Source organism: Siphateles boraxobius, unplaced genomic scaffold (genome assembly GCF_051911475.1).
Source record: "Siphateles boraxobius isolate OS27281-9 unplaced genomic scaffold, OSU_SipBor_1 26, whole genome shotgun sequence".
Taxonomy (NCBI): Eukaryota; Metazoa; Chordata; class Actinopteri; order Cypriniformes; family Leuciscidae; genus Siphateles; species Siphateles boraxobius.
The window spans coordinates 6142565-6160783 of record NW_027508876.1 but is presented as its reverse complement, the minus strand read 5'-3'; the positions used below and the strand labels follow the sequence as shown (position 1 = coordinate 6160783).

General features: G+C 38.7%; 1 protein-coding gene across 4 annotated transcripts in view; it reads left to right on the top strand.

Annotated features, from left to right (window-relative positions):
* dpp6a (dipeptidyl-peptidase 6a) overlaps positions 1-18219 on the top strand; it is a 503595-nt gene that overhangs the window by 191472 nt on the left and 293904 nt on the right. The window lies entirely within an intron of this gene.

The window sequence follows — 18219 nt, the reverse complement described above, 5'->3', positions numbered from 1 at the left end:
CATTTAGTAATACATAATTAAAATCAAAGGTCGTATTTGTTAACATTAATGTACTGTGAACTAACATGAACAAAAAATGAAACTAACATTAACAAAGATTAATAAATACAATCAGCTAAATGAATAAATGAAAATGAAAAATACAGTTACGAATGTATTGCTCATTGTTAGTTCATGTTGGTTAATACATTAACTAATGTTAACTAATGAACCTTATTGTAAAGTGTAACCTATAAAAACAAGCAATAATTATTTGTTCAAATAAAGTATTCAAGGAATCATTTGGGTTTTATTGAACAACGCTGTTAAAATACAACCATGCAAAATAAATGATATAAACTAATATAAACATAACTTATGTAGGCTACAGTACATAAAAACAAATGTCTGCAGAGAGCGCCAACGGCTTGGTTACAGTGAGGCATGATCAAATCCTTGTTAATATTGGCCAAACAAAATTTAATTCAAATATCAACTTAATATTTAATATTTGGTCACTTCTGTATGATAGAAATGCAACAGCTGCTGTCATTTCTTGAACAAGGTTATGTGCACGTCAAAACATGCAAACTCAGTGCAAGGGTTAAACTTTTAATATGAAATTGTGATGAACAAAAATTCGCATATATTTGAGAATGCTATTTATGTATTCTCCTGTGTTGCCGTAGATTTACAAATGAGTTGCGCTACGAATCTTGTGAATCGGCGCACACTGCGTGCAGATAAACGTTATAAGCAGACAAACTCACAGCGCGCAGAGATGGAATTTGAGAAACCCGAGACGCCGACACGCATAATGATGACAGTGCAACTATGAAACACGCGTCAGAGGTTTTGCCTTCGTGCACATGCAGAGACTGAGTGTGTGTGGAGCAGCATTTACTGTGAACGGAGCTGAGGTACTTTAGTTTGAACACAATCTGGACGCATGTAAATAATTAAAGGTTTGTGCTTCTCTGTGGGGAGAAAAAAACGCATACATTTTTTTTAACTGATTCGCAGCCTTTGTGATTTCATGATAGCACTATTATCATTGTAAATGCTTTAAATAGATCGCGTACCCTTAGGAAACGGTGTAATAATGCGGTTCACGGATTCTTGTCTGTGGAATGCCCCACTTCCGCTATTTTGCCAGTTACTCGGCACGGGTAAATTGCAATCAAGGATTTTTTTAAATCGTGTACTCCATTTAATCTAGGAATTGATACAGCCCTGATGTAGTCCATAATGTACGTTCTTCATACTGCCATAGTTTTTAAATTTTTTTATGTAGTTCCCGTTTAATGGAGAAAGGATAGTATTCTGAAGATAAAGGGAGAAAGCTAATGTAGCCTTGTTTTTTTTAACGGTGGAGTGATGCAGCAGCAAAATCTTTAACCATTCATCAATGATGTCTTTGAGCAATCTCACATAGAGACCTCAACATGCTGACACAGTCATATATTTTTTTCTTGACCTGTTTCCTGTGTATGTGTTACAACAAGATTTCAGCGTCAATCAATTTGTCTGTCCACAGTGAATGCAAAAAAATTGCTGTCACAAAACAGAGCCAATACAACATACAGCAACGTAACCCGCTGATTATAACCACCATACTGTAGTGCGATGTGTCGTGGAGAAATTGTCTAGCTAGTCACGACTGTTTCCCGAAAGTGTAGTAACGAAAGCAAAGCACTGTGGTTCAACAATATAGAACTCTCATTAATGACGTCCTTCTGGAGAAATAACTTGTGCTAATTAATCGAATCACAAACGAATTAATGTCATTATTGCTGTAAATAATTAACACTGTATCTGAGGACTAATTTGCTTTAGTCTTTGTGTTTTGCGAACATTTAAATCAAATGTTCTTACGTCATCCTCTGGGGTTCTCCCGTGTACTAGAGCACATTCACACATGCACACTTTTCAAAAATTGGACTTTCATTCTCTCACATTCTAACAGATGTATAATGAAATTGTCATTTAGGCAATGAAAAAGATTGTACTGCATGCTATCCATCTTATTTAGCTGAGCATGATCTATTAAAGTCCACATGTCATGTCTTTCTAACCACAGATCGAGAGCTGTAGTCCCGACCACACAACTTTGCAGTGCTGTTTGAGAGTGTTTGTTGGAACTGTGATTTCTGGCAACACAAATTGTTGAACTATTGCACAACAGGATGACCCCCTGACCCGTTTGTGCCATATGCGAGTGACCATTCATCTCCTTAAATCATAAACCTGCGAAATCACCATCACTCACAAGACAAATGCCAGCTGCCAGTGGGCGGTGGTGCAAATGGTAGGACGAAATAAGATTACAGTAGTGTGTCACTTTGAGTTGACAAGCAGATTTTTCTAAATCCCAGCAAAATGTCTAATGAGTTTAGATGAGCATACAGTCGAGTGGTGCTGGTGTCCAGAAGTGATGGGTTTAAGTTCTGCTTCATTTTACAGTAACTGCAAAAACAAATGTTGACCTAGACGGTCAGCGGTTCTCAAAGTGTGGGGTGCGCCCTGGGGCGCTCCAAACGGGAGGAAATTTTCCTTTTTATGCCTTTATATCTTTATTCGTTGATGGGGAGTCCCCATCGTCAACTTCATCTTTGTAGCGAAACAGAAAACACCAGTTTATTAATAAACAATTAAATGTGTCCTTGCTATTTTTTACACATTAATAATCATTACTTTTGCCGGTTCTTTGTGGAAAGTTTTATGCGTGTGCTTGAGTGCGGCAATATAACGCTCATTATTCTGTATAGCCTATTTAAGTAATTAAATCAATATAAAGGGGCGATTTGTCCATTAATGGCTTAAATGAACAACCACTAGTTGACTAGAAAAAAAATTAGTTGGAGACAGCCCTTATTCCACTAGGGCTGTGCAATTAATCGAATTTCGATTCCAATTTCGATTTTGGCTCCCAACGATCTCCAAAATAGTACAATCGAGTAAAAACGATTATTTTGCCATGTTCTGTTTTGCAAGAACACTCTTATTTTGTCTTGTGTTCTGAATGACTCGCGCACACGCACATCCGCCCCTCACGAAGCCATAAACTCTCTCAGCCTATACAGTCATAAACTGCAAGCACAATTAACTTCACAATAACAATTGGCTAATTTAATATAGACTGGGGTGAGACCATAGACGTATCTCGAGCTGTCGCAGATCTCTGCTCGATCACTGTAGCGCCTCAGTTAAAGCGAACGGCAGCGCGAGCGCACATGACCTGATCATCTGTTCCGCTTTACAGCACGAAACAAATCGAGAATGAACACGGGGAGCGACATTAACACTTGTCTGCTTGTCCGGGAAAAGGGGATTTTTAAGTTTCAAGTAAAAGAGTTTTACTTGCCCTACCGATCGAAACGCGAGATGGTTTTGATCTTATACAGTCAGTGTAACCAGAGATCGGCAATGGATAGTTTCTGGAAGCTGCGCTGCCTGTCTATTTGTGAGAGATATTAGTGGAGAAATCAAAACAAATGAGCCTAACAGCTCACACAGAAACTCACAGAAGAAACATACTGCGGTAGAATTGTTGAGTTTTTTTTAACATATGATGTAGTTAAGTAACATAACACGACTAAGGGCTGTTCTATATCACGATTGCAAATGTTACATTGAATTTATAGTTTCATAAACAAGTAGCCTAGTTTATATGCAGTTACTTACATTTTAGACGCAATATTGACTGGTTTTGTTCTATTTCACCGACGAAAATAGTTACAAAAGAAAAGCATCACTAAGCGCTGTGTTTTGTTATTGAAGATTCATTATTTTGAACAAATCATTTTAATGAATGACTCAATGATTCATTTATTAAGATGGTCACTTGTCGCCACCTATTGTTTTATTGTTTAAAGGTATCATTGATTTTATATTTTATTTTATTTTTTGTTTTAATCTCATAATATTTTTACAGTTGTAATTTTGCAGCGTAAATTAATTTAATGGATACCAGCCCTTTTTATTACAACTGAATTTGATCAAATGTAAGAATTTGACATGAAACATATACTTAGTAAGGTTTAATAAATTGTCCTTTATAAAGGCAAAAAACGCCTTGGTGACCCCCTACAACAAATTAATTTGTAAACACGTCACCTTTTTCACCACTTGTGAGTTTGCAGGTCTGTTTAGTAGTTCAAAAAGTACAATAAATGTTCACATTTAGATTTTTTTTAAGAGTTGTTGAAAGGTGTCTTTTAATAAATGCAACACGTCCCCAAAGTCATGTGAAATAATCGTGTTACATAATCGTGATTTCAATACTGACCAAAATAATCGTGGTTATGATTTTTTCCATAATCGAGCAGCCCTATATTCCACATATTTTCGAACCAGCAGGGCATTCTGGGTTGAGCGAGCGACCCTGAGCGGAATGAGCGAGCGGAGGAATATTCAGAAATGCGTTCTCCGCTCACATGCTCTGATCGGAACAATCATTAGTTTATATTTTATACATTGCCCATCATTTTAATCCCATATCAAACACATTATGTTATGTCTATTTTAATATGTGTAATATATATATTTTTTTTTATTTCACGTTTTTAAGTACAATATTATGTTAGTCCACAGCCCCCAACCAGGGGGTGCTGATGCTATGATGAGTGGCACTTTTATTTATTTTCCCTTTTTGAACTTGAAACAAATTTTGACACAACTGCACTTTTATTTTATTTTTTTTTGAATTTCATGCAAGTTATTACACAGCTGCACTTTTATTTTCTTTATTTTTGAATTGCTGTCATTTGATGTAGATAGTTAGTTTGTATTTAGATACAACTTGTTACTTCAATAAATTGGAACATTTTAAGCTTGTTGCGCATTTCACTAGCATTTTGTTGGGGCGATGGGGGCAGGTGGGGCTTGGAAATTCCCCCTTGTCCAAAGTGGGGAATGACCGAAAAAGTTTGAGAACCACTGGTCTAGGTGCAGATCATGCCTTACAGTGCTTTTGGGAAACACTCCCTTTATGGTGCTCTTATGCAATTCACTGTAACATAAAATACAGAACAGAACTTTCACGATTTAGGTAATGCTTCACCAGAAGGCATGCTTTTTATGGTTTTAATTCGAGCGATTTGTCATATACTGTCTGTTTCTAAAATGTAACGTTCAGTCTATTCTTGTTCATGGTGGATTTTTATGCAGATGAGAAGCATTACATTGATCCAATGAATTTCCATGTGGACCAGGCTACCTGAGTAATAACCATCGCAGCAATATAGAAATCAAGTCCCCACAAAATCTGCTGCTTGTGATGTTGTGGCTAGTTGGGCTAAACCATGAACAAGCATGAAAATGATAACTGTTTTACTGTTTCACTTTTACTACCGCCATGCAGCATCAGAAAATTACTAACTAGTGACAGGCCACACCTCAGACTACATTATTATTATCTTGTTCATTTGAAGAATAGTACACAGACCTAGAGGCTATAGATATGTTGTATACATATGAACATACATACGCATAAACACATGAATTCATACACCCACATGCTTGTCTGTGGCCAAAATATATATCCAATTATCCAGTGATGTGTGGCAAATCACACTATAGGCAAGAGGAGGTACGCACTCCTTGCACTCCTGCAGAGCAAAGCCTATAATCACACACATACAAACACATATACACACCGGTGCCCTGATCCGATGGCACACAAGCACACAAACAGCAGAACAAGCCCCTGACCCGCTTGTGCCGTGTGTGAGTGACCATTTATTTCCTTAAATTTATAAACCCTAAAAATCACCATCACTCATAAGACAAATGCCAGCTGCCAGTGGGCGGTGGTGCAAATGGTAGGACGAAATAAGATTATTATAGTGCGTCACTTTGAGGTGACAGGCAGATTTTTCAAAATCTCAGAAAAATGTCTTTTTATGAGTTTTTATGAGCATACAGCCGAATGGTATCGGTGTCCAGAAGTGATGGGTTTAATCCAGTCTAAGTTTTATATCAATTGCAAAAACAAATGTGTTTGTACAAACCATTTTTGCTGTGTTCCATGCAGTGTGTAGAAATTCATAATAGGCTTTGAGGTGGGATGTTAACAATTAATCGACGATCGATTAATTGTCAATAATACACTTAATCGATAAAACGAATCGATCGTCGATTAAGCAGGTTCATGCGCGTGCGTGTTGCTCAACCGCGAAACATGTAAAGCAAGCGCGCCGGAGTTATGTTTGGGACCATTTTACACCTTCATCATGACTATAAGTTTGCGTGTGTGCAAATGTAAGTAACTATTGTGTTTATTTTGTGTAGGCCTATCTATATCTGATTTATCTCATCTATGATGGATTTGGTTAAGAATTAATGCTGTAGCGTGCAGTGATCAGCTTCAGCGTGCGCAGCTCAAACGGCAATGCACGAATAATAATGACTATGATTGGGACTGTTTTATTACATAACATTATAAAGAGAACAATATTGTAATAAAACATTGTGAATTATTTGGGTTTAGTTGCCGTGTTTCATCGCGTTGCTCCAGGAAGAGCGCGTCCACAACATGAGGCATTCTGAATGGCACGTTACTTACTTCAAGTTCACTTGTGCATTCACGTCATTTTGTGCAGATATAATTTGTAATATTATGTTTACTTTGTATATATCTGATTTATCTAATTTAGGATGCATTTTTTTGTTGTTAAATGTGCATTGCGCAACAATTCATGTTAAAAATACACGTTTTCTAACCCATACATGCATAAACAATTGCCTGATGGACTGAATGAGCCCTTCTCTGATCACTGCAATTGCCTCTATAATCCTGTACAGTAAAATAAATAAGAGGGATTCGGGTTCGAATTTGAGACTGGGCGTGACGTCATGCGCGTTCACGCTCACCAGGCTATGTCTCGCAGGTTTGTGTTTTCGCCGGTGCCGCCATTCTCCGCATCAGCGAAGACAACTCGTGCGTCAAAGGTAGAAGATGGATTCAAAGAGACCGGCTTGTAGTCCATTCCAAACCCCAACGCAAACTCTACGTAAAGTAAAGAAAAGAAAATTGTCGTCTAGTGCCACCAAAAGGTCCAAATTGGAGTCAGACAGGCGTCGGAGTAAGACGAGAGTCTACCTCGGGAAGGCATTCAACAAATGGAGAGATCTCCGGTCTGCTCTTGGTCTCAAACGGGATCCTCAGTTGGCTTTTTTCTTGATAAAACGGTAAGATATAGCCCAGTCTCTAATGTTTGATACAGCCTTGTGTCCATTGCTAACATGCTAAGGTGTTCATGTCATTGACCAACAAGGAAGAACGCCGTTGCATTGGCTATATTGTATTTTTCGGTAAAAATAGTAAATTGTTCCCGTGAATGTGGTACATTTTGTATGTAGTATATATGAGGTATGTGGGAGCTCGTATTCTATCAAAACGAGGAAAACGTAAAATATTTTGGTATTGTGATAAAATACATGTTTTATTCTGAACATTGCAGGAAGGGAAATACAATGGTAAAGGGGTAAATATTTTTACTTTACTCATACTGTTTAGCAGACTAACTATTTACTAAATAAAGTATTGACACATTTCACATTAATGTTTGTCAGTGTGTATTGTCCCTGTCAAAATATCTACTAAATAAATCAGCGCTACATGTAGTTTAGTGATTAGCAAAACAGTTCAAGATTCTTGAGTGTGATATAACATGCTGATAAAATGACCGATAATTAGACAGAAATTTTGAGTAAATTATAACAGAAAAAGGATGTATTTTTATTGGAATATTCTACTTAGCAGATCAATAACAGGCTGAACCCCGCAAGTCTTCGGCGGATTAGCCTGTTTGGCTTTTATGAAAACGTCATGGTGACATTTGATTGTTTATTACCTTGAGACATTTGAGTGAACGTTGTTGACCAACTGTGTATGGTATGATTATTATTTTGAGCTTTTGCGAAGTAATCAATTATATTGTTCATGAACGTGTTTTCATAACAATACAATCATAGGTGGATACAGTAAAAACATAAACAAAGTTTTCTACTACCCCCGTTTTTCCCCTCACACATAAGAGTAATTTACTCAAATGTCTTTCCTTCCATATTTTTGAAATGACTTGCAGATTTATAACTTTATTACCACTGAAGACATTTTGGCTGTACACCAAAGATCTGTGCGGCAGATGCTCCTTTAGTTATGAACAGCTCGTGCTCGTGCATGCGTGCGTGTGCGTGTGCGTGTGGTCCATGAGCGTGCACAACTATGGTTGCAGTTTCGCTTGTCGCCAGAGGGGGCGTAGTTCTGCAAAAACTCAGAGACTTGCGTTTTGCACCTTTAAATAATGCCCTAGCAAAGTTCTCCAGTTTACAGGTCAAACAGCAGTGCACAACTAATAACTATGATTGGAACTGTCATATTAAATAATATGAGAACACTATTTTATTAAATCGTTGTGAATTCATTGGGTTTAATTGCCGTTATCAGTGCGTTGTTCCAGGAAGAGCGTATATATTCTGAAATAGGGCTGGACGATTTTGGCTAAAATCATAATCGCGATTAATCGAACAAGTTACCTCGATTACGATTATTGAACGATTATTTAAAAAAAATTCTTTCTCATGTGTCACTGGCAAGGCGTATACTGTAAATATGTTCACGGTTATTTTTTTAATGAAAGAATGCATAATCCTATCTTTGTGATTCTAAAATAAGGAAACACACAGATAGCTTTTAATGCTTACTTATTAAATATTTCAAACAATTGAATCAAACAAAGCATACAATGCTTGAAACAAAAACGTCTTATAAAAAAGTAATTAAGTTTTAATGTAAAAAGAAAGTTTCCTAAAATGTAGAAAATAGTTTTTTGTAAACAAAATAAATTAGTGTAAATATTGCCATCTTAAAAGTAAAATATAACTTGTATAAAACTAAAAAATGTAATCCTTTTCATATTGTGTAGCATTTGTAAATGCTTGTGTTATCAAAACCTGCTTTGTGGAGTGGAGGCACGTGTTGCTGGGCGTTTGTCAGTCTCTATTTTTTCGCGTGTTTCTTTGGTACAAGCGGCTCCTGTTGCTGAGTTGACTCAGTGTTTGAGTTCCCTTTCACACAGAGATTCCGGAAAATACACGGATAAAGTGGCCCGGGATTTGACCTGGGTTCGTTTGACTTGGGTTCATTCACACTGCCAGTGATTTTCCGGAATCAAGAGAGTGCGTTCACACAGACACGCACAACCCGCAAAGACACGTGACATGTCCGAGCGGCGTCTGTAGTTTGCTTATGAGCTGCGATTTCTCTCGAGAAACCACTTGTGCATTATTTTTTCTCCGATTCGATCATAAACTAGCGAATTACGAACCGTTTCACGCTGGCGAACGTTCCCGGCTTAGCGCCATCATTTCGACACGGCATTGATTATGGCTTTTGTTCACACAGCGCGCGTTCCGGGACTGAACATCAATCCCGGGTCGTGTTTGCGTTCACACAGAAGGTGTTTGTTCTGGCAATTTCCCGGGATCAACGCGCTGTGTGAAAGGGGCTCATGTCGCTTCAATGTCGCAGACTGGACGGGGCGGAGTTACGTGAATACACACGCGGTAATATGTTTTAAGGGGAAAGTACATTAACACACAGTGGGCGGAAATATTAATAGGATTAAAAAACCGAAATAACCGACATGGTAAAATTACGTCGGTTATAGGCTCTGAATTTCGGTTTCGATTATTTTTCGATTAATCATCCAGCCCTATTCTGAAATGCACGCATCTGAGGCAGCGGCGACGTTGTATTAGTCGTTATATTTGATTATTAAATAAGTAATTTAATTAAATAATCAATCACATTGGAACATTTTACAATCGTACTAGCACTTTATTTAGATTAAAAACCCTTCTCATCATTTGCTGTCATGCTTTTGGCTATACCACTGCAGTATATAGCAGTATTAAGGCTAACAATTATTCGATTAATTGATCGTTAATTTAACGATGATCGATCATGGGAATTTGTGAAAATTGACATCCCTAGTCTTGTATAATTTTATTTAAAAGGCAGGTGGTAACTTTTTAACTTAATTTGGAAAGATTTCATAAATGCATGTTTGTCATAGATGTTATCATTTGTTTTCACATAATGTATTTAATAATAGTACAAATAAGAGCTGCTTAAAAGATCGTGATCTCTATTAAAATATAGACGCGATCTAATTCTTAAATGACAGCAGTTCTCCTGTGTCTATTAAACCTTTGACCAAATCACACCAGAACATTTAAATCACTGTTCACACAGCCGCGGACCTAGAGAAAGCAGTTATACAGGTACGAAACCGCTTCACAAACAGTCTTTTCAACACCACAGTATGGTTATTTCAGTTACAAATATTCAGATGAAAAAAATAGGATAAAAGTTTACACTTAAGATATAAACACTGATGTCTATGGTAGCGATTAAAATAGAGCAAATCACCTTTTGAAAGTAACTTGGCGCTTCAAAAAAACGACTGTATCTTTACAACGTTACATCAGTAGGTGGCGACAAGTGACTGTTAAAAAATGTTATTGTCAATGAATCATTTAAGTTTTTTTTTTCATAACAGTGAGAACAGAACAAACCACATGGAATCTGATCTTTTCAATTTTGATTTGAGCCACTTCCTAAATCAGATACATATGTAATGTTTTGCAATTGGACTTCAGTCGAACAGTCATATCGGTCAAGTCACTCCAAAGATTTTACATACCGGTAGTTCTTTGGTGAACCCAGTGAATATGGAAGACGTCAGTGATATTAGTCAGTGTAGAGTCAGTGAGCAGCTATAGGCTACTCGTTAGTTTTATTGTGACAGCTCTATACAAGCAAAACTTGAGGGAAAACTGTACGAGAATAACTTTGCTATCTTTCTGCTCATCCTGGTCTGAATCCTCATCGCCTGGGCACAAAATTTCGTGGCAATTTTCATGGCAATACCTTATAAATGAATGTGTAATTGCTGACTTGACCATGACCATCTTTGTTATTTTTCTTTTGCGCATACAAGTCAGTTCAGGATTGTGACCCGTTTATACATGAATCTGATATTGCCCACATAAAAAAATTTAAACAGCCAAACAGAATTGAGCAGTAGCCTAAGTTTTGCAGTGTGAATATACAGTATAACCTAACAGAAAGCTGTTTTGTTTGAAAGTGACTTCTGTGTGTGCTTCATACATCGCTACCCTGTTTACAATAGACATATTTGCCTACAAAATTTGGATAATGTGACCGCACCATAACATATGTGATGCAGCACGATTATATAGAATTTAGTTATATAGAATGAAAGATTTATAGAATGTTGCAGGACAATAATGTTAGTAACTTTAATAGTTAATTAGGTTGTGCGCAATTAATAGGGATATTCAGATTCACTCGCCACTGATCAGAATCAGCAAATAACTTGAATGTTCTCAATCTGTGGTCTCTAACCTTGAACGAATACCAATTGCATCTTGAAGACACAAGCCCTTTAAGGCTTCTTTATCACTTTCATGTCATCACCGATGTGATTTTTAAATGCAAACGGCATTAACAGCAGCAGCTGTTCAGTCTCGCACATGCCCTCATTCACAAAGTGTTCTGGTTATTAACCACAAATAAAATAGGAAAAAATGGTAGCAAGATCCAACCAAATGAAAATGCGGGGAATGTAGATTTGAATAGCATAATTACATATACAATATTTAGTCCCTCTTTATATTAGGTGTATTTAACAATATATAGGCCCACTTTATATTAGGTGTATTTAACAATATACATTTACATTCATTTAGCAGACGCTTTTATCCAAAGCGACTTACAAATGAGAACAAAAGAAGCAGTTAAACTAACAGTAGGACAACAATACGTAAGTGCTATGACCCCTCTCAGTTTAATTTAACGCATTTAAAAAAAAAATATATATAAATAGTAGAATAGAATAGAAGAGAAGAGAAAGTGTTAGTATTACTGGATCAAGTGCTGCCGAAAAAGATACGTCTTCAGCAGTTTCTTGAAAGTGGCTACTGACTCAGCAGCTCTGATTGAGTTAGGCAGATCATTCCACCAACAGGGAACAGTCATGGTAAAGGTCCGAGAAAGAGATTTTGTGCCTCTTTGAGATGGTACCACAAGACATTCGCTAGCAGAGCGCAAGTTTCTGGATGGCACACAAGTCTGAAGTAATGAGTTTAGGTAAGAGGGAGCAGTGCCAGTGGTTGTTCTGTAGGCAAACGTCAGTGACTTGAATTTAATGCGAGCGGCAACTGGCAACCAGTGCAATTTTGTGAGGAGAGGAGTGACGTGTGCTCTCTTTGGCTCATTAAAGACCACTCTGGCTGCAGCATTCTGGATCAATTGTAGAGGTTTGACAGAGCAAGCTGGAAGACCAGCCAGGAGAGCATTACACTAGTCCAGTCTGGATAGAACAAGTACTTGGACAAAGAGTTGTGTAGCATGCTCTGTTAGGAAGGGCCTGATCCTCCTAATGTTGTGCAAGGCAAATCTGCAGGACCGGGCAGTTCTAGGAATGTGGTCTGTGAAGTTCAACTGATCATCAATTACAACCCCAAGGTTCCTAGCTGACCTTGATGGCGTTATGGATGACGAGCCTAGCTGAATGGAGAAGTTGTGATGAAGTGTTGGGTTGGCCGGGACCACAAGTAGCTCTGTCTTCGCAAGGTTTAGTTGAAGGTGGTGGTCCTTCATCCAGCCAGAAATGTCTGTCAGGCAGGCTGAGATACGAGCAGCTACCGTCAGATTGTCAGGCTGGAATGAGAGGTAGAGTTGTGTGTCATCAGCGTAGCAATGATCTGAAAAGCCATGTTTCTGAATCACAGATCCTAGTGTCATGTAGATGGAGAAGAGGAGTGGTCCAAGCACTGAGCCCTGAGGCACCCCAGTAGCTATATGTTGGGTCTTAGATGCCACACCTCTCCACGACACCCTAAAGGACCTACCTGAGAGGTAAGACTCGAACCATTGGAATGCAGTTCCCGAGATGCCCTTCATCTTTAGGATTGACAGGAGGATCTGGTGGTTAACTGTGTCAAAAGCAGCAGACAGATCCAGCAGGATGAGAACTGAGGATTTGGAAGCTGCTCTTGCCAGTCTCAGAGCTTCAATTACTGAGAGCAGGGCAGTCTCAGTTGAGTGTCCACTTTTGAAACCAGACTGATTGTTGTCCAAGAGGTTGTTCTGTGTAAGAAAGGAGGAGATTTGGTTGAAAACAACTCGTTCAAGTGTTTTCGCGACAAATGGAAGAAGAGATACTGGTCTGTAACTTGCTAGATGTGCTGGATTTAGATTGGGTTATTTAAAGGGTTAGTTCACCCAAAAATGAAAATGATGTCATTAATGACTCACCCTCATGTCGCTCCAAGCCCGTAAGACCTCCGTTCATCTTCAGAACACAGTTTAAGATATTTTAGATTTAGTCCGAGAGCTTTCTGTCCCTCCATTGAAAATGTATGAACGGTATACTGTCCTTGTCAAGAAAGGTAATAAAGACATCATCAAAGTAGTCCATGTGACATCAGTGGGTTAGTTAGAATGTTTTGAAGCATCGGAAATACATTTTGGTCCAAAAATAACAAAAACTACGACTTTATTCAGCATTGTATTGTCTTCCGGTTCTGTTGGGGATCCGCGTTCATGAGTCCGCAGTGACGCTGATGACGTAAGACGCTGCTGACGTGTATCTGGTGCGTCCGTGTATTCGGGTTCAAATAAATATGGCTGGGCAAAAAAATGCAAGTCTTCCTCTGTGTGGAAATCCTTAGACATGTTTGCGAAGATTGTTTTGTTTCCAGCGTGCGTCTCCCTCAGACTGTAAACGAAGCTCGGGCGCACCAGACACACGTCAGCAGCGTCTTACGTCAGCAGCGTCACTGAACGCGGATCCCCAACAGAACCTGAAGACAATACAATGCTGAATAAAGTCGTAGATTTTGTTATTTTTGGACCAAAATGTATTTCCGATGCTTCAAAACATTCTAACTAACCCACTGATGTCACATGGACTACTTTGATGATGTCTTTATTTCCTTTCTGGACAAGGACATTATACCGTACATACATTTTCAATGGAGGGACGGAAAGCTGTCGGACTAAATCTAAAATATCTTAAACTGTGTTCTGAAGATGAACGGAGGTCTTACGGGCTTGGAGCGACATGAGGGTGAGTCATTAATGACATCATTTTCATTTTTGGGTAAACTAACCCTTTAAGCAGTGGGGTTACCCGAGCCTGCTTAAAAGCTGTGGGAAAGGTACCAGTGTGAAGAGAGGTGTTTATGATATGAGTGAGTGTGGGTACAACTTAGGAAGAAATGGCTTGAAGTAGATTAGTGGGGATAGGATCAACCGGACAGGTGGTAGGGTGATTGGAGAGGAGGAGTTTAGAGACTTCTGCCTCTGAAAGTAGAGAGAAGGAGGGTAGAACGTGTGCGTCTGCTGGTAAAATGTGTGTGTCAGTTTGTGGATTGGTAAATTGGCTGCTGATGGTGGTTGTTTTATCTATGAAGAATGTGGCAACATCGTCAGCTGTTATGGTTGATGAAGGAGGAGGAGGGTTGAGAAGAGAGGAGAAGGTTTTGAAAAGTATGCGAGAGTCAGAAGATTTGATTATTTTGTTGTGATAGTAAGCCATTGTATTAGCAGAGATATTAGCAGAGAAGGAAGAGAGGAGGGATTGATAAAGACCCAGGTCTGTAGGATCTTTCGATTTGCGCCACTTCCTCTTTGCGCCCCCAAATTTAGAAGGATGTTCGCGGAGAATATCAGATAACCAGGGGGCAGAAGGTGTGGCGTGGGCTGCCCTGGAGGAAAGGGGGCAGAAGTTGTCCAAGCAGGATGTTAAAGTGGAGAAAAGAATATCAGTTGCACTGTTAGTATCTAGTGTTGAGAGCTGATCAGGTGGAGGAAGTGTGGATGAGACCAAAGAGGATAGGTGAGAGAGTGAAATGAGCGTAGGTTCCGTCGAAAGGTGACCTATGGAGGAGTGTGTGTTGTGTTCTGAGGCAGGTTGAGGTTGAGAGTGAGGAGGAAGTGATCTGAGGTGTGCAGTGAAGTGACCAGTGTATTGTCCGTGGAGCAGTAGCGCGTGTAGATAAGGTCCAATTGGTTACCTGATTTGTGAGTAGCCACAGTAGGTACTCGTTCGAGGTCGAATGAGGCAAGCAGGGTGTGGAAATCGGCAGCCTGAGGTTTTTCAAGGTGGATGATGAAGTCTCCAAGAATTACGAAAGGAGTACCATCTTCAGGGAAGGATGAGAGTAGCACATCAAGCTCCTCCAAGTGTAACACTCTCAATATTAGTGAGGATAAAACAAAAAAGATACACAGTTCAGTCATTTCCTGATGCACAAAGATGTGTATTATACAAAACCCCAGAATATATCTTTCATCACATGAGCAAAGTTCTTCTTATCATAACTCAGAGTAGTTCACATAAGCAAAGTCCATCTTCTCATAACTTAGAGCAGTTCCCATAGTCTTTGCACAAACAGATGAATCGCATATCTCTTACTGCTCACATAGTTAGTCCCATCCCCATGTACCCCAGTCCTTTGTGTGGGATTGTATCAAAAAGTCCAATCAGTCACGACACTCTCCAAAAAGACACAAGTAAATCCTGCCAGCGAGGCATTAGCTGCAAACAAGGATACCCACCTGGTACCTAAGAGATCCGCCAACTGGAAAAGTTCCTGGGAAACAACCACCCCCACACTTTGGTTCCTACCCCTTATATATATCTGAACTCGTCATTCATGAAAGAAAACACCAGACAAGAAGAAACAAAAACAGGACATAATACAAGAGTCCTGCACAGCATTATAGAAAATGAAGTCATAAGAACTTCATAGTATTAGAAATCAAGATATACCACTTGATAACCTTAATACAATTTCCAATCTTACATAACACACTGACATAAATTAAGTATACATATGTAGAGGTGCTACACAAGAAACTGGCAAGTTGACCTGGGGGACGATGTACAACTACAAAATGGATTTTAATAGGACTAGTAATGGTAATTGAATGTGAATCAAATGAGCTGTTGTCACACAGAGGTGGTAAATTATCACATTTCCAGTCATTTGAGATTAGCAGACCAGTACCTCCACTAGAGCTGCACGATTATGACAAAAATCATAATTGCCGATTATTCCCTTGAAATTGTAATTTGGATTATTAATTACGATTATCACAATTTACATTGAATATATATAGGCGTATTATAATACATGTTTACACAAAAATTGTTAACACACACAAGTACTGTCCCCCTTTACTTAACATACACATAAATTGTAAGAATGACTAATAGTAAAGACTAGAAAAACATTAGGACTATGCTAAAGCAATTAAATAGCAGTCCCAAACTAGTTTTTGTTAATACAATGTTGATATGAGCCACCACAGTCATTTAAAAATATAAAAAATAACACAAAGTGAAAATAAAGTGGCATTTTGGGGTTATGGAAACGACACTTACCATGGTAAATACACAATACTAACAAGAACTGTTAATGAAACAGCTCCTGGTGAATAGAATGAAAATCATACCTGCATGTAAATCCTTCTCAGCTAACACGTGATTTATTGGTATTTTACTTTTATTTCGTGACTTACTAATTTACATTGTAACGACGTTGCTCGTAGTTTCTTTTGCACTTTATACAGTGAAGCGATACACAGCGCGCGCCGCCGCATTTGTGCGTGCAATTGAAGAGTGCGCGCTACGAGCACAGTATAACGGCTGACAGGACAGTAAAGTATGTTTTTCTGAGGTGAAAGTCTTTTTATTTCAGCGTACACTTACGTCACTGCGTGGTATGTCATATTGTGCTGGGTTTTCTGAGGTAGTCGTGATTCGCCTCTCATAACATAATTATGCTCTAAACACACACACGCAGAGTGGATTTTCTTTTGTAATCGCGGCTTTGAACGATTACGTAATCGTGGCATCTGTAATCGTAATCGCAATTAGAAATTCGATTAATTGTGCAGCCCTAACCTCCACCCCTTCCAGTCAGACGAGGGGTGTGTGAGAAAGTGAAGTTAATGGAGAGGGCAGCAGGTGTGACAGTGTCCTCTGGTCTGATCCAGGTCTCAGTCAGGGCCAATAGGCTGAGACCTGAATGACTTGAAAAATATGTGATGAAATCACCTTTGTTTACAGTGGACTGGCAGTTCCAGAGACCAATAGGAAAAGAGATATAGGCCCACTTTATATTAGGTGTCTTTAACTGCTATGCTATGATATTTATATTAATCATTTAAAACATTGCACTTTTTGTGTACATACAAGGGCTGTCAAACGATTACAATTTTTAATCTAATTAATTACATGATGATTAATTTATATATTTAATCGCACATCAAATTTGTCTGAGTGTGATTTTGCTCTCGTTACTCATATGATATTGCTCTTTTCTATCATGATATAAATATAAGAAAAAAACTCATATAGGGGTATTTCTTAATGCCTTCTAATGGCTACATCACACAGTGAGTTGTTGTGCTGAATCATGTTTGTCAACAATCATATGGAGTGTAAGATGAAGCTCGTAGGCCTAAAATGAAAAATTTCCATTCCTTTATTAGCCCCCCCCCCCTTGTTTATTTTATTATTATGTACATCTACAGTATTATTGTTGTCAACAAAAACTGAATGGATTCAGTATTACTTTGATTGAGTTAACAGTAGGCATGTCACGATATTCAAACCGAACTGAAAAAACGCGATACAGAACCCACAATACGTATCGCGATTATCTCATGGCGTACCGAACACGCCCCGCCCCCGGCTACCCCGGCTCATTGGACCTCATGTCTTATGTGTAGTTACACAACGAATTCAGTTTTGTAGCCTAAACACCATTAACACCATATAATAGCAAGCTCAGTGTTCTGTTACTTTCGATAATAAGCAAGGTGTCTTTCGAATTCTCTCTATTTGATCACGAAATTCAAACAATAAATGCCATTTTGGCGCTCTTTGCTGTGGCGTGACAGATCACTCTTCTAGCTCCTCATTTCAAGTGCCAGTGCGGAGCGCGAGTAAACGCGATCATCTCTTCCTCAGTTACAGAATAAACATGAATGGACACCTGAAGGTATGTTGAAAGATAAAGTATACTTACTGAAAGACATCATAACTCGTTTAATCGCTCAATCAGTGTTTTAGAAGCGGAAAGACGTCAATAAAACAGCTTAGTTTGTCATAGCATTACCTCAGCAGTCAA